Source organism: Vigna umbellata, chromosome 7 (genome assembly GCF_029865625.1).
Source record: "Vigna umbellata cultivar VRB3 chromosome 7, Vumbellata_1.0, whole genome shotgun sequence".
Lineage (NCBI taxonomy): Eukaryota > Viridiplantae > Streptophyta > Magnoliopsida > Fabales > Fabaceae > Vigna > Vigna umbellata.
In genome coordinates, this window is record NC_142171.1 from 34,748,889 (window position 1) to 34,762,808 (window position 13,920).

General features: G+C 35.1%; 1 pseudogene; it reads left to right on the top strand.

The window, feature by feature from the left end:
- The first annotated feature begins 7,593 nt into the window (after positions 1 to 7,593).
- LOC148195833 (uncharacterized) lies at positions 7,594 to 10,311 on the top strand (annotated as a pseudogene).
- The last annotated feature ends 3,609 nt before the right edge of the window (positions 10,312 to 13,920 follow it).

Genomic DNA, 13,920 nt, shown 5'->3' on the forward strand with positions numbered 1-13,920 from the left:
ATGCTTGAGATCAATGGAGTAGGGGCTTGGTTGCATCCAATTTATCTTTTTCCCATCCATAAATCCGTTTCATTTTGTAAAAATACGAAGATCTCTTTCCTGGAGCGTGCCACTTCAAATTTGTCAGTTCTTTCATCTAGAAATCCTGGATTATTCTCTGCATGAAATCTTCTTTATGTTTTGATCATTTCCACCTGTTGTGATGTCATCATTATATCCCTCTCTTTTTCATTCAATGTGACCTCAAAAAACAAAAGTACTTTTGTCAATCATCTGTTATCAAATCTACTTCTCCACGATTATGTGATATGAAATGTACTTTGAAATCCATTGTTAAAGTTGAGTAATAGCTTCTCTAAGTTCTTGGTCATGGCTTCGAATGGAGAAAAAATCTTGGTAAGAAAAATCAAGTGGTGGTGGTTCTGATACCTTTCCCTGCACAAGGCCATCTCAATCAGCTTCTGCATCTCTCAAACATTATCTCATCACATAACATACTAGTTCATTACGTTTCCACTGTCACTCACATTCGCCAAGCCACACTTCGTCACCGCAATTCCATTTCTAACATTCATTTCCATGCCTTTGATGTTCCAACCTTTGTTTCCCTTTCTCCGAACTTAAACTGTACAGAAACCGATTTCCCATCTCATCTCATTCCTTCATTCGGGGCCTCCATGCATCTTCCAAAGCCTGTGAAAACTTTTTCAATCCCTATCATCTGAAGCCAAAAGGGTCATAGTCATCTATGACGTCCTCATGGGATCAGTGGTGCAAGATGCCACAAACATGTCAAATGCTGAGAATTACAATATTCACAGCACATATGCTTTTACCAACTTTCTTTATTTTTGGGAGCATACGGGGAAGCATTCTCTTAATGAAGTCCTCCCGAAATTTCCTTTTATTGAAGGATGTTTTCCCACCAAGTTCATTGATCTCATTACTGAACAACTTGATTTAAGAATGCTATTTTAACAAATTTGAAATCAGAGTTTTTTTGTGAGAATAAAGAAGATATTCAAAATCTTCTGCTTCTGTTGCTTGCTTGAAAGCAGAAACTCTTGCTTCTAAGGATAAATCATACCTCTGCCGAATTTTACTTAGTTCTTGCTTTGCAACATCAAGTTTTGTAACGATAGAGGCATAACTTTTAACTGCAGTTTCTAACTCTTCTTTTCAAGAACCATCGGTTCCATGAAGATCACCACACTTTTCTTCTTTAAGTTATTTGCCCGACTTTTTGAAACATCTGTTGATTGTATTGCTGATTCTCTTGATTTGATTTGCACCTTTTTATCTACTGCTGCTCTTTATCCATCCTCTTAATAGACTCATTCAGATAAACATTCTCAATGATGTCCAAAATATGCAATATTGGTATTTCCTGTTACTTGGTTCCTTTGTCATGCCCATCACATGAATCAATCTGAAGAGCCCCAAACACTTGATGAATAGCCATTTAAGCTTTCTAATTTCATTTAACAAAACCTTTTCTTTGTCTAATATGTTGTCAATGCACAACACACTCTCTCTGGTGCACCATCCACTATACGAACATCAATTCTCTCTCTCTTCCTTCTTCAATTTCATCTGACCACATTATGTATGCATAGTAGTGTGTTTGTATATATGTATCAAAATTTTCAACTGAATCAATAAACTGATGATACCAAATATGAAATTTTAACAACCACATCTAGAAATAAACATAATAAATTCACCACCTATGCATGAAAGTAATTGACAGAGCTTCATTAATAATTGCTTGAAGACTTCTTAGAATCTAGTGCAAAACATATAGTCAAAAGATAAATGCTAAATCCTTTGACACGTAAACAACTTTAACATAACCTGGTATACCTGAGAATGCTAGCTTAAATTGTAGTCAATAACTTGCCATTCAAATTTGGAACTTCTGTCTTAAAGAATATCTCAGTAATCCTACTTCATCCAACTTATTTCATTCTTTTATCTTTTAAATTTTGAATTATTTTTGTAATGAGTGAACACATTTTCTTATTTGTAATGATTTTTTATTTTAATAATAGAAAATATTTTAGATAAATTGGTATTTAAATTGTGACTATATTAATAGTATATATTTTTCTTTCTAAAATTGGTTGTTATTTAAGAAAATTGTCACTATATTATTAATAATATATATTTGAGTAATTAGTTCAGAAAAATGTTTATACAGAAGATAACAATGAGTAGATACATAAAAGAAGGGGTTAAGGAGAATATGGTTGAAGAATTGAGGAAGTGGTAAGGGATATAGGGTTAAAGCAAAGACAGTGAGTTCCCACTATATTGTTCTTTCAGAAGGAAGAATTATTAATTGTTTTAAAGTTCTTTTGTGGTTAGGAAGAGGTTTTGTTCTGTTAGATAAGCAAGCAAGCAATGGTGTTTTGGTTGGTTGAAAAGTTATGGAGGGATGACTTTGTTGGTTGATGCAGTGGCCTTGTAGATAAAGCCCAGCTAAATGATTTCATGACTTTTGGGTTTAGCTTTATATTTATACAATATAAAGAATATATTAAGTGAATTAATATCATTTATAATTACATATTTACTTTTCCTTCATTAGAACAAATGTTTTTGCAATTGACACTGAAATCACTACTATAACCTTGCGAACTAGTTAAGTACGTTTATTTCATTCTAACACTATCCTTACATCCTTTTACATGGAAACTTTAGACAAATTGTTTTCCCTTTTTTCCTAGAGTATCTTTGAATTAATTACTATTATACTAAAATAAGTTTTAATCACTTCACAAATTTTATTAGCCAGTAAAAAAAAGCTAATATAAATTAATATAGTTAGCAATGAAGCTATATATGCGAACTCTATAGCTTGAATATGATACTCTGAATTGAAAGCTTCAATATATATATATATATATATTGAAAGGCAACTAGTCTACAGGACTTTGTTTTCTTATTTGGATTTTTAGTGAAACTAGACATATGTATTCATAAGTAAAAATCTATGCAACTAGAGGAACCGAAGTGATAACAACTTGTCTGGTTTGATTGCTTTGGCAGAGATTAATTGATTCTTTCTTCATTCTCAAAGAAAGAATGTGAAAAAACTATGCAACACTTCACAGTAAACCATACTCATTTATGTTTTCAATTTAACTTTACCTTCAATAGTCCTATTTGACCAGAGATATTGACAATCCTTGGTGAAGTGGAGAGTTGGAGCAGAGGAAGAAGAGCTTCAGTTACTCTCTCTACACCAAAGAAATCTGTTTCAACACATTCTTTGGCTAACTCATAATTGATTCTGATTTTTAATTGTCATTAATTATTTGAATTGTATGGTTGTAGAGCTTATGTTATTTTTAATTATTTAAAAGTGTTTATTAGAAATGAAGTTTGATATTGATTGAATGGTTTAAAAGTCTTGTTGAAGATAACCCAACACCTCACTCTCTTCATACTTCTGACCTGTTAGTAGCACTCTTCAATCTTCCCATTTGAACTTTGTTCACACTTTTGAAAAGTTTAAAAGGAAGAAAGAGAAAAGTAAAGTCTTATGCACCTCATTGGGTCATAGTTTGGTTTATATGAAGATTTTCTTTCTAAACCATCACTTTTTGAGTTAAAATGGAAGTGGAGTAGTGATTTTGAGTTGCAAGCTGTTTATAACTCATTTTAGAGTTTAAACACAATTAAAATCATCAAACAAAGTTGCTTGAACATTCAGTTGTGTGTTTAAATCTCTTCCATACGTGTTTTAGTATCAAACCACTCAACTAGGGACTTTCTCTAGTGCATAATTTTTTTTCAAGCTACTGTTTGATTAATTTCTTTGGCCAAAAGTTGTCAAAATTCAAAGAAATTGGTTTGCTGAATTCTGGTGCAGTATGATAAATTTGTTTTTTGATGTTTTAGTTGGTTATTGTTATTCCTTTTTGGATACTATTAGGTAATGCTTAAACTGTTGCTATGCTTATTAAATTAATGGAACAAAATCTAATGAATAACCTTAAATACACTTCTATTTGATGTCTTAGGTGAGTTTTTAAAGGAATTATGGCCAGAAGGGGAGGAAGAGAGTCTACAAAGAAGACTTGATAAAGAAAGGAAAACAAAGGCGAAGGTATGGTCACCTAAACTGAAATTGCATGATTATATGTGATATGTTATTTTCATTCTTGTTTCATGAATTTTATGTTGTTATAAAATGTTGTGAATGTCCAGTTTGAATGTTAAGTTATGTTGATTGGAGTTTATGATACTGTATACATTGAGTTTTTTCAAAGTTTGTTTTGAATTGTTTGAAATTGATTGTCAAATATGTAAGAGGGTTTAGACTTAGAACCTAGAATGAAAACCTCAAAACCTCAAAAGGTCTACTATAAATGCACTAGAATGGTCAAAATTTGCAAACTACACTAAACTAGCCTAAGAAACAACAAAGAAATTGTCCTAACAATTTTAGAACGGTAAAACCTAGCTAATTAGAAACTCAAACTACGAAAACAACCTAGAACTCAAAAATTGACTATAGGAGTTGCCAATTTTCACATTTTTGCTTGCTGGACAGCCCCTTTGAATTCACTAAGACAATATAGTTATACATAATCCAAATCATAAGACATACCTAGTTTATATATAAAATCATGATATAGTTATACACTATATAGATTAAAGAAGTTAGTAAAGAAAAAAGAGTTCTCTTTATGTTTACATACAACCAAAATTATTATCTAAAAATAAAAGAATCAACCATGTTGACATAACACAATTCATTCTGGTTAGGAAAACAAGATACTAAATTAAACATGTTGCTCACTTTGAAACAATTCATTTTCTTGTAAGTTGAAAGTAATACTCACATGATCAAGATTCTTAGAATCTTTCAGCTGTGTCTGTCAATTTAAACTGGTACTTGTTCCACTGCATTGATTTGGTCTGGAAAGTGATGCCTAATCTTTGACTTGGTTAATGTTTAGGGGAAGTAATTTATGAAAAATATGTTCTAGAAATGAAATGATTGTTTGGAGTTGCATGTTGGTACTCTTCAGTCCAGCAAACGTGTCATAATTATTGATGATTTGGTGGGCACAGGTGGAACTCTATCAGCAGCAATTAGACTTGTAGGTGATTTACTCTTGCAGCCTTTTATGATTGAAATAACTCTTTTGTTGTATATTGTCTTTTGCAAGAAAGAATGTCTTATTAAGTGAATGTATTTTTGTGGTGAGTAAGTAAAGATGCATTCAGCTTTGATTTCTCATGATTGTAGACCATGGTTCACTTTAAATTAAGGTTTCATACATGTAACTGTCTTGTTGTTCCTAAAATGGTTAAGTTTGCTTTCAATTGTAGAACTTGGTGGTGCTAAAGTAGTGGACTGTGCTTGTGTGATTGGTCTCTCTGATCTCAAGGTAATGGCTAAACTGAATCAATGTTTTTGTAAGTGAAATCTTCCACTACATGCAACCATTATGGAATGTCAGCCTCCTACTATGCCTTGTTTACTAATACAAATTACTTTTATCAACAAAAGAAGAGTAGAGTTTCTACTTTTCCATTCTAATCTCGCTTGTTTCATTTCTCTTGGTAATTGAGCAAAATAAAAAAGAGATAACAGAGAAAATTAAAGATCAGATATGAGATACCAATAAAGGAGAAAGGAGATGATACATTTATTTTATTCAAATTCATGTTATCTAAGATGGAAAAATACATGAATTCCCATTATTTTAGTCCCCAAGAACAGAGACAGATATAGCAGTACACACAAACATTCATATTGATGACAGTAACTAAACAGAAACAAATTGAATACTAGAGCCTATCGATTCGAATCTGTTCCTGGAATCTTGAAGTGGTTTTTTGTTTCTAATTAAGCTACACCATGGTGTCATATGTTACTCTGGCCGTCCAATCACTAGAGATAGCATTTCTCGACTGAACCCAATAAATCCCTGCACTGCCACTGACCTGGAATCTCAAGTAGATTTCACCACTTGGAGGGTTGCTATAGTCAAACATTGCCCCAAAGGCCCTGCGCATGGCTTCCATTCTTGGCAGTCTTGCTGCAAAATTAACATCATCAAGTAGAGTGTCCTTATTCCTTTTACCTCTTCAACCATTATACCATCTAGTTTAAGCAATTGATTCAGCAATAACTCAATCAGATTAAGCACATTTGTTTGTGCAAATCTTCCACCTTTGTTGATAATTCACTCAAATGTTGATACCTAACCAAATTTAATCACTGATCATTAGCAACCACAACACTGATCATTGCCAATTTCATCATTTTTCCTTGTTGGACAGCCCCTTTGAATTGACAAATTCTGCTCCTTCTCCACTTCCTAAGATGCCACCTTAGTTGGAAAATGTTTCTAAAATTGGACTGGACCTCAAAGTCTTGAGAACACCACTATTGTACACATAAATTAGCACCAAAGCAGATCAAAAACTGGACCAGAAATGTACAAGGACAACACCAAAATCTGACTTGAATTGGTCAATTTTAACATGCCAACAAGCTTAAAACTAATAGAAATAGGTGTAGAATAGAAGTAGGCACTCAAATTGATTCTAAGAAAGGTTCTTCAACATATGAAGAAAGCAAGAAAATCTAAAACATGTTTTGCTCCAAGCAAAATGGAATTTTATACCAACTTCATCAAAACAACACTTAAATTTTTTCAACTCTACATCAAAACAACACTTAAATTGCACATAGATGAATCTGGCTTCAATCTAAATGTTGTAACAAGTTTAAAATAACGATTAGGACTTGTTAAAACTGCGAAATACCACAAAATCCCTGCTGCCCGAAAATAAACACCCAATACAACTTTTTCTTCTTCAAAATGACTACTAAAAATGCACTAGAATGGTTAGAATTTGCAAACTGCACTCAACTAGCCTAAGAAACTTATAAGAAGCTGTCCTAACAAGTTTAGAATGGTAAAACGTAGCTAATTAGAAACTCACAGTACAAAAACAACATAAATCTCAAAATTTGATTACTTAAACCTAAAATTAGACCTAATGTAACCTTATTTTAACTAATGTGAACATCCTAACATGTCTAGAGTAGTGAAATGGACCTAGTAAACTATTGAAAAGCAAAGAATTCCATAAACCACAAATTATAGTATATATCCATGCTTTTATAGATATTTGATTGCCTAAATTATGTTGATGTCTATATGGTATGTTCATTTACATTGTCTTTCATTTATTAGGCTATAACTTGATTAAGTTAAGTACTCATTTAAAAACTTATGGTACTACACACATTCTCAAAGCAATGAGAATGGTAAAAATACACTAAACACTTAGAACCTACAAAATATTTGGAAGTACTCTATAAAAGAGAACTTTAGTAATGTCAGATTATTGACTCCCCCAAATTGTATACACAACCACTTAGGATGTCAAAGGCATTTCAATACTGAGGACTTCTCGTTGGATGCCCTTATTGAATGCCTATGACAATAGTGTTGAAATTGCCTTACATGTTTGACTTGAGTAGTAATAGGTTTATTACTTATGTCACATGGAGTGTTGCTGTTTTGGCTAAGTTTTTATTTGTTTGGCTTGTCACAGAACATGGCCCATTTTCCCAACCATCGTGGATGGATGTATGACTGTTGTTATAGTGGAAGGAGAGGTTTGAAGGAATCTTTTGCCATCGGAGTTGAAGAGTTTGTGGAGACGGCCCGACGATATCAATATTATGTTGTTGATGGAGGGATTCGATGTCCATGCATGAAGTGCAAATGTAAAAGGATTTTGAAAGATGAAGTCGTCAAACTTCACCTATACTAAAAAGGGTTCATGCCTAATTACACGGTTTGGACATTTCATGGTGAAGAAATTCCTTCGACCTCCACTACAGCTGAAAAGCGGCTTGCATCAGGTTCGAATACTATTGTACATACATCTGAGATAGATCAATTTGCCGATATGCAAGAGATGGTCGACAATGCTCTTCGTCGCCACGCTGAACAAGAAGCAAACGATAGTCATTATGAAGAGCCTCCAAATGAAACCACTCAGAGGTTTTTCAATTTACTGACAGAGGCAAATCTACCTGTATTTGAAGGTTCAACTGAGTCAAAATTATCAGTGTGCATTAGACTCATGGCTGACAAATCTAATTGGAACGTGCCCATTGAAGCAGTGGACTTTTATACAAAATTGATGTTAGATTTGACACCACCTAACAATTTTATGCCGAATAATTATTACCAAGCCAAAAAATGTGTTTCAAAGTTGGGATTGGAAGTAAAGAAGATTGATTGTTGTGTTAATGGATGTATGTTATTCTACCACAATGACAGTGGCAAAATTGATGCATTGTTGGTTGAATGCAAGTTTTGTGGCTCACCTCGATATCATACGATGCATGCTGGCCGGAGGCAAAAAAAAAACCCATTCCCTTGAAGTCAATGTTCTACTTGCCTATAATTCCAAGATTACAAAGAATGTTTACTTCAATGCAAACATCAGAACACATGACATGGCATGATGGTAACAAAACTGAAGGATTTTTGCGTCATCCTTCTGATGGTGAAGCTTGGAAACACTTCAATCGTAAACATCCATCCTTTGCTAGTGAACCGCGCAACATCAGACTTGGTCTATGCTCTTATGGGTTTACCCCGTACATTCAGGCCTCTGCATCACCATATTCATGCTGGCCCGTGATACTTACCCCATACAATTTCCCACCTAAGATGTGTATGACAAAGCCATACATGTTTTTATCGTTTATAATACCAGGTCCATCTAATCCCAAATCATTGATTGATGTATATTTGGAGCCTTTGATTGATGATTTGAAGAAGTTATGGAATGGTGTTTGGACGTATGACGTTTCAAGGAAGCAAAATTTCCTTATGAGGGCAGCCTTGATGTGGACTATTAATGACTTCCCAGCGTACGGCATGTTATCTGGTTGGAGCACGCATGGTCGATTAGCTTGTCCACATTGCATGGAACATACAAAGTCATTCCAATTGAGTTATGGCCGGAAAAGTAGTTGGTTTGACTGCCATCGACGGTTCTTGCCCATTGATCTCCCCTTTAGAAGAAACAAAAAGGCATTTCACAAAGGGCAAGTTGAAACGGATTTGCCCCCGCCCAAGTTGACTGGATCACACGATTGGAGAAGAGTGAAAGACTATTCAAAAGTCACTGAATCTGGTCAGAATAGGATAGAAGGGTTTGGAGAATGGCATAATTGGACTAAAAGAAGCATATTCTGGGAACTTCCCTATTGGAAAGACAACTTGCTAAGACACAACCTCGATGTCATGCACACAGAAAAAAATTTCTTTGACAATGTCTTCAACACAGTTATGAATGTTATAGGTAAGACAAAAGATAATGAGAAAGCAAGAAAAGATTTACCTTTGTATTGTGGACGAAAAGACTTAGAGTTGAAGGCGCAAGGTAACGGCCGATTATTTAAACCAAAAGCAAATTACACCATGTCAAAAGACGAGGCAACAATAGTGTGTGGATGGATCAAGGAGCTTAGAATGCCAGATGGATATGCTTCTAACTTGTCCAGATGTGCCAATGTTCAGAACGGTACTATTCAAGGGTTGAAGAGTCATGATTGTCATGTATTCATGGAGACTTTCATCCCTCTTGCGTTCAATTGTTTGCCAATGCACGTGTTAAATCCACTGATAGAAATGAGTAACTTCTTTTAAGATTTGTGTTGCACGACACTAAAGGAGAATTCCCTTAAAAAGATGGATGAAAATATCCCAATTATTCTCTGCAAATTGGAAAGAATATTCCCTCCTGCATTCTTTGATTCAATGGAGCATATTCCAATTCATCTTGCATATGAAGCTTGGCTTGGGGGACCAGTGCAATACAGGTGGATGTATCCATTTGAAAAGTTTATGGAAGAATCCAAACGTTCAGTTAAAAATAAAGCTAGAGTAGAAGGCTCAATTTGTGCAGCTTACTTACACAGAGAGACAACGTATTTTTGTTCACATTATTTCAAAAACTTCATGTTATCCCCCACTCATGTCAGAAATGAAATGCAATGGAAAGTTGAACCACGTGAAGGTGCATTATCAGTTTTCCGACAATATGGCCGTCACGTAGGGAAAGAATTCACACATTGGTTAACTGATGCTGAATTCAATTCTGCTCATGTCCGTGTCTTAATCAATTGCAGTGAAGTTAAGTCGTACCTTGAGTATGTCATCATCCATCTCTTATCTTTCCAGAGATTAAGATTTGTTATACACTAATGAATTTCATTTGTACCAGCTGTCGGAACAATCAGTACCGTTATAGAGTTGCGCAGCGGAATAAAATACTCGAAAAGCGTGTTACGGTCACAAATCGAGTTATGATGGTCCGTTTTAGAAAATCAATTTTCTTAGAGAAAATTTAACAAACACTTGATGTGCATAAAACAGTAATGAGTGTAAGGAATAGAAAAGTTGACACACTGGATTTTTATTCTGGTTCGATTCAAAAGAATCTACGTCCAGTTGTTAATCACTATAAAGAGTGATTAACGATTTCACTAAAATCAGTTTCAGCAAAATACAATTAAGAGTGAATAAACAAACCGAAATATAAAACCTTCCTTCGACCAACGAAATGGAAGCCAACAATCTACACTTTCCTTCAACTCTGGAACAGTGCAGAACAGTTCTTACTTCGACCAACGAACCGGAAGAATAATAGCGTTGCCAACTCGAAGAGAATCGCTCCGACCTTTGACCCACAAAGCGAGAGCTTCTCCTTTTCACGAGACTAGGCAGTGCAATGAACTAGCTTTTGGAACTTCCTCAGATCACACTGTATTCTCAAAAGCTCAGTAGTGTTTCTAAGAGTTCTAGAACTCATCTATATAGCCCACTGTTCTAAAGTTTGCAAAGATGAATTATAACTGCCGCAGATAATCGATTATTGTTAGTCATAATCGATTATTCGAGTCCGTTACAGGGTTTTCAAAAAGTGATAATCGATTATCCTGAGGAATAATCGATTATTCCAGAGACTTTTGGCAGTTCTCATCAGAACTGTGATAATCGATTATTTGGAGTAATAATCGATTATTCCAGAGCAACGAGGTTTTTCAGAAGGGCTCAGGATAATCGATTATAGCTTCTAATAATCGATTAAATGCGTAGCAGTTCTAAAAATACGAATTTTTCTAAGTATTACATGTTTAAGGCTTTTCCTAATACATTTATAATCTACAAATTGCTTTTAAAACAACTATAACAATGTATCATCTTTCAGCATCATCAAAATTATTTATCTTCAAATTTACCAATGCTCTTCATTGGTAACAATCTCCCCCTTTTTGATGATGATCAAAAATCACTTTTTAAAAGCAACGTTGGGTTATCTGCAAAAGATACAAACTGAGAGACAACAGTAGGAGTTAGTAGTAACTGCACATATTTCTCCCCCTTTTTGATCATAAGCAAAAAGAGTGATAAGGCTCCCCCTTAATATGAGCTCCCCTCAATTAAACAGTGTAAGTACTAAAACAGTAGATCATTTTATTCAGGAAAACATTAAAGAGTACAAGGGCACATAAAGCAAGACATGAATATGAGAAAACATTCTAGGAATTCAAAACAAACAAACAGGAAAGCACACTAATCAGAAAATCCTAAATCTAAAATTCAGGACTTGGTGGTCTCTCTGGAGGTTGGAGATTAAAATGATTTTCAATGTTTCCAATGCGAGTATCAAGGTCATTGAACTGGTCGATCACAAATTCTTCATGATTTTGTTGCCACTCATATATTTGGTCAAAGTGAGATTGTTGAAAGAGACGCATATCCTCCAGTTGTTTAGACAGATTTGCAAAATGCTCCTCCATAGTCAGGGATGAATTTGAAGGCATGTGAGAAGGACCAGCATCAGCAGAGGTAGCAGCTGGGACGGGATCAACCATATGGCGTCCATATCGTCATTGACATTTTCGTGGTGATCATCATCCTTGTGAATGATCACACGGCCACGAGCAACAAAACCCATTTGGCGAAATGTTGTCTCACCAATTTCAGTGCCAATTGCTTGAATGGAGGTAGTGAGTTCGCCGTCCACACTTACACCTTTGTATTCTAAAATTCGAGAGATGAGAAGTGCATATGGAAAATGATAAGAAGAATATTTCTTGGCCTTTACCATGGTGTCGGAGATGAGGGCTGGCCAATCAATGTGGATGTGATTTAAAAGCCCATATAGTAGTAGAAGATCTTGCTCCGAGCATTGAGCATGGTTAGTGGCACGAGGACATAGGATCCATACAATTAAGTAATGAATCATCCTTTCTTCAACCTTGAATCCACCCACAAGCAATTGTCGACGATTGATTTGGTGTTCAGGATGACGCAAAAAAGATTGAAAGGCGAGGAGACGATTGAAGTCCGGAACTCCAAGATGGACTTTGACAGCATCATCCCATAGTGTGAGTTGTGCAACATTTGTCCATATGTCATCATCCAGAATTATAGGGACACCTTTTACTTTTGTTGTGATGATGCCGTCACGATAACGCATATTGAAGTAGAAGACACGGATAAGATCAGGGTATATGCACCCCTTTTGCTCCACTAGATGAGTAAGTCCTTGAGCACGAAACAGATCTGGAAATTGAAAGCCATAATAACGATAAAAGTCGAGACGGATGAACTTTACCGCCATGATTCGGCGTTCTTGCCAGAAATGAACATAGTCACCATGTTGCTCCTCATCTGAAATCCAACCTTCGATGGAAGCAGGACGAACATTTCGGGAGCGAGAGGAAGAAGCACCAGCAGTCCTCCTTCGGGTTCTTCTTGAATCAGCCATGAGAGAAGTGGGCACAAAAGAAACTTTGGAAGGAAAGAAGAAAGAGGAGAGATTTGGTTCAGATTTGGGTGCAGCAGGTTTCTGGGTGCAAAGAAGTGAGTAATAATCGATTATAGGGGGCTATTTATAAGAAAAAATGGAGAAACTAGCCGTTTATGACCGTTTCCAGCCGTTAGGATTCACTGTAACGGCTATATTTTTGAAACAGATCGCGTAATAATCGATTATTCTAAGTGATAATCGATTATCTGCTCATAAGTCACTTTCCAGAAATTGTGTAATAATCGATTATGTATGAAGATAATCGATTATCTTCGCATACAAGTCCAGTTTTGGTTTTGAATATGAATAATCGATTATTTGTAAGTGATAATCGATTATCTGCGAATAGGGGTTTTGGCCAAAGCTAAAAATAATCGATTATTATAAGTTATAATCGATTATCTGCGAATAGGGGTTTTTGCCAAAGCTAAAAAATAATCGATTATTATCCTATGATAATCGATTAAAAGCGATGATCGTACCAGAATTGAGAAAATTTTATAAAGTTTGAATTTAGGACATATCTAACACTCCTAACTCTCTTCTAAGCTCATAGAATCTATCTTTAGGTAGTGCTTTAGTGAAGATATCAGCCAATTGATGTAAAGTGTCAATGTATTCAATTTGGCAATCTCCCTTTTGAATGTGGTCTCTCAAGAAATGATGTCTAATTTCAATGTGCTTACTTCTTGAGTGCATTATGGGGTTCTTAGTGAGGTTGATAGCACTAGTATTATCACATTTCAGAGGAATGTGATCAAGGAAGATATCAAAATCCTCCAGTTGTTGTTTCATCCATAAAATTTGGGCACAACAATTTCCAGCAGCAATGTATTCAGCTTCAGTGGTAGACAAGGCTACACAAGCTTGTTTCTTTGAATGCCAAGACACTAAAGAACAGCCTAGAAAATGACATGTTCCACTAGTACTTTTCCTATCAATTTTACAGCCACCATAATCTGCATCAGAATAACCTATCAAACTAGGTAAAACATCAGAAGGATACCAAAGTCCAAAAGATGGGGTGCCTTTAAGGTATTT